The sequence below is a fragment of the Pinus tabuliformis genome, chromosome 6, assembly GCF_031772625.1.
Source record: "Pinus tabuliformis cultivar Carrire ecotype Pingquan chromosome 6, CPIR1, whole genome shotgun sequence".
In the NCBI taxonomy this organism is placed as follows: domain Eukaryota; kingdom Viridiplantae; phylum Streptophyta; class Pinopsida; order Pinales; family Pinaceae; genus Pinus; species Pinus tabuliformis.
Genome location: NC_142292.1, coordinates 780,466,410 through 780,480,102, shown reverse-complemented (window position 1 = coordinate 780,480,102; position 13,693 = coordinate 780,466,410). Strand labels below are relative to the sequence as shown.

General features: G+C 37.3%; 1 pseudogene; it reads left to right on the top strand.

The window, feature by feature from the left end:
- The window catches only part of LOC149261053 (acyl-CoA-binding domain-containing protein 4-like), a 71,497-nt pseudogene extending 58,930 nt beyond the window's left edge, over nucleotides 1–12,567 (top strand).
- Nucleotides 12,568–13,693: the final 1,126 nt, after the last annotated feature.

Genomic DNA, 13,693 nt, shown 5'->3' with positions numbered 1-13,693 from the left:
GGGTGACTCAGTGACGTGGTGGGGGTGTTGGGTAAGAATTTGCCTGTTTTATCTCGATTTCTATGAGGCATGAAATGGAAAGACTTTTGATTGCTTTTGTTTTTTTCTGGTACCTGCAAAACTTAAAACAGATTGAACTGCAACTAACTATCTTGCTGAAATGGAAATGCGGAATTGAAATGAAAACATGAAAGAACTAATCTATTTTGCTCAAATGAAATTGCAGGAATGAAATGCTAGGCTACGCTTGCGGAATTGAAATGCTAATCTACGCTTGAAGAAATGAAATTGCGGAATTGAAATGTTAATCTATGAAAGCAGGAAATGTCTATGCTACTTTTGCGGAAAGGAAATTGCAGAATGGAAATGAAATAAACTACTTAGCAGAAGGCGAGAGTAGGAAAATAGAAGAAAAGCAACAATCACCAATACTCTGACGCTTCCCCGGCAACGGCGCCAAAAAGGTGGTGGGCTCCAGTATTGTAGCAATAATGCTACAACTCCTGGAGCTTCCTTCTTTAATTTTATCAACCCGGTATTTCATAACAAACTTGGAAGCGACGGTGTTGTATGCACAAGTACTAGCTCTTGCCGCAGCTGTCACTTGGTCAGCTGGCACAAGTCCGCTAGGGGCTCAAGCCAACTTCTATGAGCTCTTAGAAGAAGCTTTTTAACTGATGGACGAAAGCTAACTCAAAGGAAGCTAATCTACTTGCAGAAAGGAACTGAGAGGCAACAAGAAACGCAAACCCTAGCAAACCCTAATTCTACCAGCTAGTCCTACTGATGCAAAGATGGGAATGCAAACTACTGAAAGAGATGCCATTACTTCTATGAAGGTGAGATGCATGTGTCTAGACTACTTCTACCTGAAGAAAACATCTTTTTGTATTTTTGAATAAGTTATTTAGAATTATCATGCATGTGCTTGTAACTAGCTTTTTACTGTGCAGAGGTGGATCACGGAGGAGAAATGCTTGGAAGAGTTCAGGAAGGTTCAGAGAGGGTCTACGGAGTCCCTAACATCCTTCCAGAGAGTTTCAAAAAGTTTGGCTGCCAAGAAACCAAGTTTATGAGCTTCTACAGGAAGTCTGCAGGGGTTCTACAGGATGTTTCAGAATTTCTACAGGATGTTCAGTAATTCCTACAGGATGTTCTACGATTGGATTTTGGATGATGGGTGAGTGGAAGAGGCTGCATGGATGGATAGGGAGGTAGGAGAGGGGTTTGTAATGACTTAGTGACAGAGAGATGAGGTGATGAGAGGGTGTGTAAAGCTAGTTTGTCTTAAAGAGGGCAGAGGGAATGGAAGGCCAAAAAGGTAGGATGACGTGGGCAGTAGAGTAGTTGTGAGACGAGGGGTCTAATTTGGAGATGAGCAGTTGGCCTAGACGAAGGTTAGAGGGACGAGAGAGTGATGGAGTTGCACTACATAGTGTAAACTGAACCAAATCATCCACGTCCTGCACATAATCAAAACATTCCTAATCTATCCTAACTGTTTAATGAAACCAATGAACAACAACGTTATTTCTAAAGAGAACCATGTATGGTACTGAAGCAAAGAAACATTCCAAGAGGTCTGAGCACATGGATAACTTCTACAAACGAAAATATTGCACCAAAGATTGCGTGAGTACGCAAACCAATGTTTTTGGTGGGTAGCACTGTCTGCAATTCCAGCCCCTAGAAAGAGGTGAAAATGAGAGTGCAGGCAACCCTTTTCTGGAACTTTTATCAATTCTTATCTCTTCACTCTATTCTAAACATCTGAAGCAACTCTATTTTCTAACAATGACCTCCTTAACCACACCAAGAAATCTAACTCAACAAACTGCGTTTCAAATGCATGTAAAGAAAACCATATTGCTGAAAGGAAATATATCAATACAAAATAAGGAGGCCCTAGGCTCTCAGGTTGGGCCCAACCCCGAGAGCTATGGCTCCTTTAGAAACTCAGAGCTGAAATCAAATCTGGCTGCTTCTCATTAAAAAATAATAATCATAAGTCCAGAGGTATGCCAATGATGGCTACAAAAGAGCAAAAACAGAGCTGGTAGCTCGTAGTGTAGAATGTGCAATAGTGTTTCAAAAGTCCTTTTCGAAGGCTGAAGCCTTATCATTTATACATCACGAGGCCCCAAGCTGGCCTCCTAAATCTATGGGACTTGGCTGACCAAACTGGGAGTGAACAACTGCTTCCTCAAAATCCGTTTGGCTGCCTTCTAGATCCGGTTGTGGTGGTTGTTGGAGCTCGGAGTTGGGGGTGAAGATCCCGAGGAAGGCCATTTAATGCCATGGAAAACCCTCCTACGAATCCTCAACCCCATCTTGGCTGTCTCCTAGCCCTTATCTGCTCGGTTTTGCTCCAACATGTGTCAAAAAACCTGAAATGAGCACGTGTTAGCCACCTAGGAATAATGACTGCCCTTATTTGTACAAATGACATAAACATACTAAAAAAATGATGCATAAGTTATGAAAAATGAAGGATTGAGCAAGGGTAGTTAGGCCAAATGAGCCCAAAATGTTACCAAATTTGGGGCTCATCAGTTGTACTCTCACCATTAACTTCCATGCATCTTTTAGATGTTTATCTGCTAGGCTCATGATGTAGTTTGGATAAATAGTACCATACTAACATCCTGCAATCAGGTTTCCTGTTATGGACCCAATTCTAGCTTGCTCATATTCTAGATTTCTAGAGTCAAATAGCTATGCTAAGACTGGAGAATTTATTCCATTCTTGAATAATGGAACTAAACCAAGTCTTATTCCTCCAAAATGTATATATGCATATTTTTTGGGTTTTACATATTCTTTAAACTTTTCTAGCTCCTTATCTTGAAACAGCTTTAACCCAACAATTTGGGTTGCTTCCCCAAAGATGCAGATTTTTAATTCAACTCTTTAAGAATGATTTTCTTTGTAAGTACATACATAGTAGTATATTTATAGACCTAGGAGCTTGTGAGCTCAAGGGGGTTCCACTTGGACGGGTCTATTAAAGATTGTTCTTCTATATCATATTCATCTTCTTTACTACTTACTTCATCTATACGAGTTCTATTAACCAAAGAAAATTATTTATGTTGGGTTGTGTTATATTCTTTCCACGACTAACCCACGTAGTTAACTAGGGGGTTAGAGGGGGGGTAGAGCCCCCCCTTCGTTGCGCGGATTGCGTAGCGGGGAGGGGGGGGGTCACAAGAGGTTTGATGGGTGCAGGTAACCCCACTCTATGGGGTCCAAGGCAACGCCGCAGAAATTTTTGGTTTTGGACCCTATGTTAGGTTGGGCGAACCCACCTATGGTTTTGTGCATGATTTTCGCACATGGTTTTGGACGCAATGGTTTTCGATCCATGGTTTTGGACACGATGGTTTTCGGTCCATGGTATTGGATGCTTCAGCATGTATAAATATGTATTGTAACATTGAAAGGAACATAATGAAAAATCAAGCTGGTAGTCCCAGTTTTGGGATCCAGGTGAAAATCTCTATGTATATGTGTTTTATGTGTTATGCTCTCGCATTGTTTATTTTCTGTGTTTTAGAATTCGTATGCAGGGAATTTCTGTACGAGGTTAAAACCTACATTTGGTATCAGAGTTATTTTGGCTTCAAGGGGACGCCTTTGTTGCTGAGGGGTTTCACTTGGGCCTGTGGTAGACCCTGTTAAGTGGGAGATCTGCGAGATCGATTCTGGTGAAAGAAGATGGCAAGCAGTGGAAAGATAGAGATCGAGAAATTTAATGGTCAGACTTTTGAGTTGTGGAAACTCAAGATGGAGGATCGGTTGGTGGATAAAGATCAGTGGATTGCGATAGATCCAAGTACTAAACCAACGAGAGTGTCTGATGAAGAATGGAAGAAGTTGGATTGGAAGGCAAAGAGCACAATACAATTGTGTGTCTCAGATTCAGTATTGTTGAATGTATCATGGGAAGTTACGACAAAGGATTTGTGGGAAAAGTTAGGGACTTTGTACCAATCTAAATCTTTGGTGAATAAACTGTTCCTGCGGAAAAGGTTGTATAACCTGAGGATGAAAGATGGAGACTCGGTGACAGATAAGTGCATCAGTTTGTTGTGTTCTCTACCAGATTCGTGGGATAGTCTGGTTATTGCAATAGGTAGCAATGCAACTGCCTTACAATTTGATGAAATAGTCTCATCCTTGCTGACAAAGGAGATGAGATGGAAAAATATGGAGAGCCAAAATGGTGATACCTTGTCTGTACGAGGATGGTCCCAGAATAAAAACAAAAATAAGTCATCGAGTGGGAGATCTAAATCTCCAAGAAAACCTGTAAAGGTGGTGTGCTGGAAATGTGGAAAGGAAGGGCACTACCAAAAGGGACTATAAATCTAAAGCTCCTGACAAAGGAAAGGGATCTGATGATGCTCCTTCTGCAGAGGTGAAAACCACCTCAGATGAAGGTGGGGATGTGTACTTGGCTTCTTCAAGTACACATGTAGATCATGAGGCATGGTTGATTGACTCAAGAGCATCCTTTCACTTCACTCCCCATAGAGAGTGGTTCTACTAGTATGAGAAATATAATGGTGGTGATGTCTTCTTAGGAGATGATAGGAAGGCTAGAATCGTTGGTCGTGGAAAAGTAAAGTTGAAGTTGCAAGGTGGAAGGGTTAGAACACTTTCGGGTGTTCTACATATTCCTGCATTGGCCATAAATTTGATTTCTGTAAGAAAGTTGGATGATGCAGGTGTAAAAATAGTGTTCAAGAAGGATACCTGCAAGATGGTTCAGGGAGCATTGGTATTGATTCAGGGAGTTCGGATTGGAACTCTGTACAAGCTGCAAGGTAGCATGGTTGTTGATGGGTGCAACAGTTCTGTGGCTCCTGAAAGTGGAGCAAAAAATCTAGTGGTTTCTGGAGAGAAGATCATGTTGTGGAATCAAAGGCTTGGACATATTGGAGAGAAGGGTCTTCGAATACTTCATGGTAAAGGTATGGTAGAAAGTATGCGTAATAGCTCTCCGGATTTTGATTTATGTGAAAATTGTGTATATGGGAAGTAGAATCGTGTGAGTTTACCCTCTAGTGGTAAGAGGGCGAAACAAATATTAGATCTTGTGCACAGTGACGTGTTTGAACCTGTGAAGGTTCCATCACTGGGTAAGTTTGTTTATTATGTATCATTTATAGATGAATTCTCAAGGAATACATGGATATATTTCCTTAAGAATAAATATGAAGTCTTTGACAGGTTTAAAGAATTTAAGGCTCTAGTGGAAAATCAGACAGAGAAGAAGATAAAGGTGCTGAGGACAGATAACAGTTGAGAGTTTTGCAATGAGGAATTTGAAGAATTTTGTAAGAAGTGTGATATAGCACGGTAGAAGACTACTCCATATACACCTCAGAAAATGGAGTTGTAGAAAGAATGAACAAGACGTTGATGGAAAGGGCAAGAATCATGCTCAGTGGTGCCGGGTTAGGACAGGAATTCTGGGCAAAGGTGGTGGAGACTGCATGTTACCTGGTCAACAAGTCACCTTCATCAGCATTGGAGGATAAGACTCCACAAGAGGTATGGACTGGTAAGAAACCCTCTCTTTCACATCTGAGGGTATTTGGATGTGATGCATATGTACATGTTCCAAATGAGAAAAGAACAAAGTTGGATAGTAAATATGAAAAGTGCATCTTTATTGGGTATAAGGATGGTTTAAAGGGTTATAAGCTTTGAAACCCAGTAACAAGGAAGGTTGTGTACAACCGAGATGCGGTGTTCAAAGAGGTGAAAGATGTTATTAAACATGAATTCCAACCAAAGGAACCTGAGAAGATAGAGTTTGAGCTAAAGGAGGAAGAATCAGACTCTACAGCAGAGGAGGAATCAGAAGATGAAGAGCCACAAACTCCAAGTGTGAGAAGATTAGTTCGATAAAGAAGGCAACCAAAAAGGTATAGTCCATCTATTTTCTATTCAAATTTTGTTTTATCTATTATTGATGATGATCCCAGAACTGTGAAGGAAGCAGTAGATTCAAAGGATGGAAAACTCTGGAAAGAGACCATGGTTGATGAAATGGCATATTTGCACAAAAATGAGGCTTGGGATCTAGTGGAGTTGTCAGCTGGAAGGAAACCCATTGGCAGCAAATGGGTCTTCAAGAAGAAGACAAATGCAGAAGGAAAGGTAGAGAAATACAAAGCTCGGTTGGTAGCAAAAGGTTATTCCCAGATGCCGGGAATTGATTTTGGTGATATTTTTTCTCCTATTGCCAAGGTAATTTCTATTAGATTATTGTTATATGTTGCTACTACTTTTGATTTTGAGGTAGAAAAAATGGATGTGAAGACAACATTTCTTCACGGGGATCTGGAAGAGGAGATCTACATGAAGCAACCTGAAGGTTTTGCGGTGAAGGGTAAGAAAGAACTAGTATGCAAGTTAAAGAAGTCTCTGTATGGGTTAAAACGATTACCATGGATGTGGTATCAGAAATTTGATACATTTATACAGGGACTTGGCTTCACCAGAAGCAAAGCAGATCACTGTGTGTATTTTAGATTAATTGGTGACCGTGTTATTTATCTAGTCTTGTATGTTGATAATATGTTGTTGGTTGGAAATGACAAAGAAATTATCCAAGATTTGAAGACCCAATTGTCCTCCAAATTTGACATGAAATATCTTGGTGCTGCAAACTATATTTTGGGCATGGAAATTAAAAGAGACCGAGAAAAGAGGAAGCTCTAGTTAAACTAGAGGAAGTATGTCGAGAAAATACTGCAGAAATCTAATATGCAGGACAGTAAACCGATGAAGGTTCATATTCCTGTAGGTGTAAAGTTATCTGCTAAACAGTGTCCCAAGACACACGAAGGGGAAGAGGACATGTCCCGTGTTCCATATGCAAGTGCAGTCAGTAGCCTGATGTATGCAATGGTCTGTACTAGACCAGAAATTTCACATGGAGTGGAAGTATTGAGCAGGTTTATGTAAAAACTAGGAAAGGAGCATTGGATAGCAGTGAAGTGGGTTTTCAAGTATTTTCATGGCACTAGTTATTATGGTTTGTGCTACCAAGGAAGACTAGGATTGGATAGAGTGTTGGATATTCATGGCTTTATTGATGCAGACTGGGCTGGAGATCTGGATCAGAGAAGATCTACAAGTGGGTATATGATTAACCTATTTGGAGGTGCATTCAGTTGGATGAGTTAGAAACAATCTGTAGTGGCACTATCAACTACAGAGGCAGAATACATGGCAGCCACTCATGCAAGCAAGGAAGCAGTTTGGTTGCAGAGATTGTGTTCAAGTATGGGGTTAGTACAGGGTGTTATAAGGATAGACTGTGACAGCCAAAGTGCATTTTCTTGGCAAAGAACCCTGCATATCATTCAAAGACAAAGCACATTGATGTTCAGTATCACTTTGTGAGGGATATGATAGATGACAAAAAGGTGTTGCTGGTAAAGGTGGACACTTTGAAGAATATTGCAGATGCATTGATAAAATCTGTGAGCTCTAAGAAGTTATCTTGGTGTAGAGAAATAGTGGGCGTTGCAGGGCTAGATAAATGACTAAGCTCTCTTGTGACCCCCTATGGAAAGAAAACAACAAGTGGGAGAATGTTGGATTGTGTTATATTCTTTCCACGACTAGCCCACGTAGTTAACCAAGGGGTTAGAGGGGGGGCGGAGCCCCCCCTTCGTTACGTCGATTACATAGCGGGGGGGGTTCACAGGGGGTTTGAGGGGTGCAAGTAACCCCACTCTATGGGGTCCAGGGTAGCGCCCAGGAAAATTTTGGTTTTGGACCCTATGTTAGGTTGGCAGACCCACCTATGATTTTGTGCATGATTTTCGCACATGTTTTTCGACGCAATGGTTTTCGGTCCATGGTATTGGATGTTTCGGCATGTATAAATATTTATTGTAACTTTGAAAGGAACATAATGAAAAATCAAGCTGGTAGTCCTAGTTTTGGGATCCAGGGGAAAATCTCTGTGTATATGTGTTTTATGTGTTATGCTCTCGCGTTGTTTATTTTCTATGTTTTAGAATTCGTATGCAGGTAATTTCTGTACAGGATTAAAACCTACACTTTCATCATTCTATCCATGTTAACAGTAACCAGAAATAGAACGAGCTCAATTAGAACTAAATATATAATACATTAAAATAATATTAGAAAATAAAAATCATTAAATACATATAAATATGAAATAAGTTAAATGAGATCCAAAATTAAAGATCAAAACTATCACTAAATATACAATACTTTAAAATGTTATTAAATAATTATAGATTAAATCTTAATAAATCCAAACTTAAGGAAAACCAAAAATAAAAAACAAGTTTATAATAAATAAATAGAAATTACAAATTAAGTCAAATATAAATTTAAGCATAATAATAAATGGAATATAATAAATATTCATACTATTTTTTCTATAAATAAATAATAATAATAATATTTTTATAAATAAAATATAAATAGTTAATAACATAAAATATAAATATTAGCGAAGGGTAGAATAAATTAAAAGAATGAAGAAAATAAAATTTAATTATTATTATTAAAAAAGTAAAATAAAAGTAAAATAAATAAAAATAAAAATAAAGAAATTAGAAAAATTATTAAAATATAGAAAGATTAAAACTAAGAAGAATAATGATTCGAGGAGAATGTAGGGATCCAATGTTCACTAATTCTCTAGTTATCATCTTTGTTATGATTGTTGACTACTCGTTTTTCTATATCGATGGCCTCTCTGAACTTTCTGTGATGATAATGAGAAATATTAATAAGGACACAAGCATCCTTGATACAAATATGATGCTTAGTCTTTGCATGCTTTGAAATACTAAGCATCATATTTGTATCGAGGCTGCTTGTGTCCTTATTAGGATTTCTCATTATCATCACAAAAAGTTCAGGGAGACCATCGAGATAGAGAAGCGAGCAACCAACAATCTTAACAGGGATGATGGTTGGAGAATCAATAAACATTGGATCCTTACTCTTTCCTCGAAGCATTCTTCTTCTTAGTTTTAATCTTTCTAGCTTTTAATATTTTTTCTAATTTCTTTATTTTTTTTGTTTTATTTTATTTCTTTATTTTTTTTAATAATACTAATTTAAAAAATTGTGGAAGTCTCCAATCACTCAAAACTAATTTAAATTTTATTTTCTTCTGTTTTTATTTATTCTCTTAATTTATTTTACCCTTAGCTAATATTTCTATTAATTTTATTATCTATTTATATTTTATTTATAGAAATATTAATATTAATTTTTATAGAATTTTTTTATTATTAATATTTAATATATTTTATTTATTATTATTAGTCTTAAATTTATATTTGACTTAATTTATATATTTTTATATCCATTTATTATAAACTTATTATTTATTTTCCTATTTATTTTCTTATTTTTGGTTTTCTTTAAATTTTGATTTCTTTAAACTTAATTTATAATTATTCAATACTATTTTAAAGTATTGTTTATTTATTCCTAGTTTTGACAGTTAATTTTAGATCTCATCTAATTGTCCTAAAGATGAACCACATTAGTTAGTTTGAAACACTTTATGTGATTGATCGAGAAGGCAAATCTTTGAATAACTCTACTCACAAAAGCCTCCATTAACATATTTTTTGTTGATTTTTGTAACTTGGGAGGTACTCCACAGCCCTAGGTATTGGGTTTATATGAGTTGGCACCACAAAATCTGTTTATGGGCAAAGTACCCGAGTAGTGGGTTTTGCACCCAAAGTTGTGGGTGTGAAATCAAGCATGATTATGGAGGTTGGACCCTTGTAGTAGGTGTGGCACACTTAATGGAGCAAGGGGCTACTAAGGAAACCAAGGGAGGTCTTCTCAAATGAGAGAAATGAATTTTTTATTTATGTGTAGCGGGCTTGTGACAAGAAGACAAGTCAACTGGCTTGTAGAAGTTCCCTATAAAGGGATAGTCATTGCATCCCTTAGAAACATATAAATAAAGAATATTGAGACCTCATTTGACACATCACAAGTGAATTTCACATGAGGAAGAGATATGAACCAGTCGCAACTACAAGGAGCCTTATCAAGTGAAGGAGTCAAGGTTTGGAGTCTTTTTGTGTTTGATATAGGTCAAGTTGATCCAAATGGAAAGTAGCATCCACCCATGGTATTTATCCACCCATGAAATTTACCCATGGTATTATAACTCAAAAAGGCTATAATTAACAAGCCTCCTTTTGTCAAATAATAAATTTTCCACCACAATGTAGCTTTTATAGTTCCCCTCTATTTTAATAAAAAAAAAAATTTCTTTGTGGTTTTGTTTACTATGTGTTCTCCTTTTTTTCTGGCATTTCTTTCTTTTCAGATCTTGAGAGCCTCTCCTTAAGATTAGGATCATTGGTATCAGAGCGGATTGTGATTCCATGACAATGGGGGTTTTATTTGAGTTTCCAAGGTGAATATGTATGCTTCATACCATAAATTGTTTCAATATGTAGCATTTTGGAAACTTTTCACCTAACCCAAAAATGCTAAGAATGAGCACTCGTTGAGCTTGTGTCATGCAGGTGTTCTTTGTCATTAGTTGTTTTTATTTTTGGATATCAACCACATTTGCGCAAAATAGTTATGATGCCTATATGATCGAGTCCTCAAACTCAAGTATGTTGAAGTTCTGATGGATCTCGTAACTTGGGCCACACTTGGGGGAATTATGTCCAGACTTCCATTTCCCTTTCATATCCAGATCGATTCTACACATTAGTTGCTTATGCTGGATTTGGCGAATCCACTGAGCCTTCTAAGATATTTTCGAATGAAACACCTTTGCTTCTCTACACCCTTTATCAACAAGAAACAGTTGGACCTTTCAATGCCCTTAAGCCTCAAGCCTATAACCTCATGGAGCATAGCGAGTGGTCCATAATCCATTAATAGCCTCTACTGCAAACGAATTTTTTTCAGCTCCAAATAGGATTCCAAAAGAAAATACAGAATTCGTTGAGGAAGAAAATAAGGATATTGTACTGGAAGATCTACTATCAGTTTGAGCTTATGACTAGTGGCTTTCACCGACCTTATCTTCTCGGCCCCCAATAGTTTTTTATGAGCATGCAACAGAAGTGGTGCAAGGAAAAATGTATGTTATTGGAGGTAATAATAATGGAAGTTATCTAAATGATATTCAAATGCTAGATCTAAATACTTTTAGTTGGTCTAATATTGAATGAAAGTTGGATATAAGCTCTCCACCCTTTGTTGAGGCTTCTTCTCAAGGAATTTTACCTCCTTGTGATGGGCATAGTTTGGTTCGATGGGGCATCAAACTTCTTTATCCGGGTGGGCACACCAAATATTCTTCTGATACATTGACAATTAGTGTGTTCTATATAGAGAGATATACATGGTCTATATTGAAGTCATATGGAAAACCACCATTGGCACGTGGAGGGAAGTCAATGAATCTTGTTGGGCCTACTTTGGTTATGTTTGGTTGAGATAAATCAAAGAGGAATCTTCTAAATTATCTCCATATTCTTGATTTGGAAATGATGGCGTGGGATGCTATTGAAGCTGCGGGCATGCCTCCAACACCATGGTCTAATCACATTGTTGTTGTTCACATAGATAGATATATTTTGGTCTTTGGAAATGGTTCTCATTCTACATCTTTCAACAATCTACATGTCCTTGATTTTCAAACTTTGGAGTGGTCTCAACCGCAACTATAGGGTCATCTACTAAATCTTAAGACTGGACATGTTAGTGTAACAATAGGTGAAAAATAGTATAGTGCAGGTAGTGGAGATAATAAGAGTGGTGTGTCTGCAACATTGGTTTTAAATATTTCTAAGCTTGCTTGGTATGTGGTAACGACTATTTAAGGGTATTGATTGCTAGTGAGCGCCTGAGTCTTGTCTCTACTTTAATTAATGGAGAAGATATTGTAATTTATATTGGTGGGAATAATGGAAGATACAACAACTAGGTACACATTTTAAAACCAAGTCACAAGGGGACAAAATAGCCTAATATTTTAGAATCCACGGTATTAGCCATTGTGGTTGCATCAACAACGATTACTTATGCAGCACATCCAGCAATTACTTATGCAATACATGCAGTAGTGCTAACATTGGATGGGATCAGTTGTCCAAAGCTGAAGTTTTGGTGTAAGAAATCAAATTTAGGGAGATTATTATGGAAAAATAAAATTTAGAGTCATTGCATCAAAGGAATGATGAAACAAGAAAATCAAAGATAGCAACATTAAAAGTAGAGAAATAGAACTTGGAAGACACACTTTTAACTGTGCAAACAAAGAACTTTGGCCTTAGGCAAAGGCATAGTAAAGCACATGCTACACATGAGAATTTAATTAAGGAATTACAATCTGTACGTAGAAAACTTTATGTTGAACAATCAAGGTGCTTCAAACTAGAAGGTGATGATGTACTATCTGAGATGATCTTGATATGGTTATCCGAAGGGCAACAATGTCACTCAAGTTCTTTCTTGTCTTCAAGGGGAACATCTCTTGAGATAGACACAACTCTACATGAATGATAATAAACCATCGGGTTCAATTACAAAATATGATGGAAATATTTCCAAGTTTCTATTTCTCTATATCTCTCACAACAACATTTTAGGAAACCTTCTGCAAGAATTGTTAGAGCATTATGATCTTCAAAACTTGGATATTTAATTCTATAATTTCAAGCTCTCCCTTGCTGGTCATGGCATAGACAAAAGAATTCCCAAGTTTTTTTCAACAATTTTGGGGTGTCTTTCTGTGCTCAACTTGCAAAAAAAAAACATTGATATGCAACCTGAAAAATCTCAAAACTTTGGATATCCATTTAAACCTCCACTAAGGGCCAATTTCTAGAAGGAAAATTAAGGATCGTTTACCTTTCCCACAATAGGTTCAATGGTTCAATACCTCTTAATCCAGGAATCACACTTTCAAGTGTACTCTATTGCACCTTGGTGACATCAGAGACATATTTGTTTGCCTCTATCGTTTTATCTACCAAGGGTGCCCATGGAGACAGGGTTATCTTTTATGACTATCGTGAAGCACACTTCTACCCCTCTTTACATCATGGCGAGACTATCAAATCACAACAATGACAAACAAAAATTTGAAATTGGATAGCCATAATTTACAAAGATAATCCACCATATTTCTACCAAGAAGACACAAAGGAAAGCTATCTTGAGGTCCATTTTCTAGGCCATGTATTATCAGTCTCACAGTTGGCCCACAAGCATTATTGGGTATCTCTATCATCGGACCCTCATTCATCATGGTTATCGGTCACCCAAAAACCCAAGATTATGGGTCAACAACACAAAACCCTTGTCATTGAAGTCCATTTTCTAGGTCGCACATTTTCAGTATCACAATTGGTCACGAGAATTACAATTTATCTGTATCCTTAGATATTTGTTTGTCATGGTTATGGGTCATCCACAAACCCACGCTTCATCGAAGTCTATTTTCTAGGATGCACATTATCATTATAATAATTGGTCAAAATCATTACACGGTATCTCTATCCTTGGATCTTCGTTCATCACGGTTATGAGTCAACCACAAAAAACTATTCTCTTTAGTGGCTCTTCATATTCAACAAAGGCTTCTTAGGAGGGAACTTCATGCAATGGGGATCATTTATTCTTAAGA